The sequence below is a fragment of the Chrysochloris asiatica genome, unplaced genomic scaffold (assembly GCF_000296735.1).
Source record: "Chrysochloris asiatica unplaced genomic scaffold, ChrAsi1.0 scaffold00050, whole genome shotgun sequence".
Taxonomy (NCBI): Eukaryota; Metazoa; Chordata; class Mammalia; order Afrosoricida; family Chrysochloridae; genus Chrysochloris; species Chrysochloris asiatica.
Genome location: NW_006408568.1, coordinates 16,695,896 through 16,697,085, shown reverse-complemented (window position 1 = coordinate 16,697,085; position 1,190 = coordinate 16,695,896).

Here is a 1,190-nt window from a genome sequence, read left to right as displayed (position 1 = left end):
AAAAAAAAAAAAAAATGAGCTGGAGTGACAATAATAATTTCTGATAAAATAAACTTTAAGACAAAAACCAGCATAGCAGACAAAGAAGGCCATTATCTCATAATTAAAGGGTCAATTGAACAAGAGGAAATAGCCATAATAAATGTTTATGATGCTAATGAAACAACCTCAAAATTCATAAGTCAAACGCTAATAGAATTGAAGAAAGAAAGAAACAACCCTACAATAATAGTGGTGGTGGTGATGGGTGTGTGCCATGGACTATGTTCTGATTCATAGCAATCCTGTATAGGGTTTCCAAGGCTGTAAATCTTTATGGGAGCAGAAAACCTCATCTTTCTCCAATGGAACAACTGGTAGTTTTGAACTGCTGACCTTGTGGTTAGCAGCCCGACTTGTAACCATATTTTAATACACCACCTTCAATAAAGGACAGAACAACTAGAAACAAACTCAACAAAGACACAGAAGAACTAAACACAATCAAACAACTTGATCTCATAAATTTATACAGACCAATCCACTCAACCCAACAACAGTACAATACACATTCTTTTCCAGTGCACATGGAACATTCTCCAGAGAAAATATATGTTAGGCCACAGAGCAAGCCTCAATAAATTTAAAAACAATGAAATTCTACAAAGCATCTTTTCAGATCACAATGCTATAAAATGAGAAATCAACAATAGGAAGATCAAAGGAACAAAATAAAATACATGGAAATTGAACAACACCCTGCTTAAAAGCTACTGGATAATAAAATAAGTGGGAAAATTTTAAATAAAAACAAATTCCTTAACTCAAACGAGAACGAAAACATAACATACCAAAACCTTTGGGACAAAGCAAAAGCAGTGCTTACAGGGCAATTTGTAGCAAAATGCCATACACATCCAAAAAGAAGAAAGAATCAAAATCAACACATTAAATAATATCTCCAACACATAGAAAATGACCAGCAAAGTAAGCCTACAGTCACCAGAAGAAGAGAAATTATAAATATTAGAGCAGAAAAAAATGAATTCAAAAACAGTAGAAAGAATCAAAATAAGTTGGTTCTTAGAAAGGATTAATAAAATTGTCTAAATTAAAAGATTTTGGATCAACTATCAACAGTCAAGTAGCAGTCAAGAGATCAGACGACGTATTGCACTGGGCAAATCTGCTGCACAGGAACTTTTTAAAGT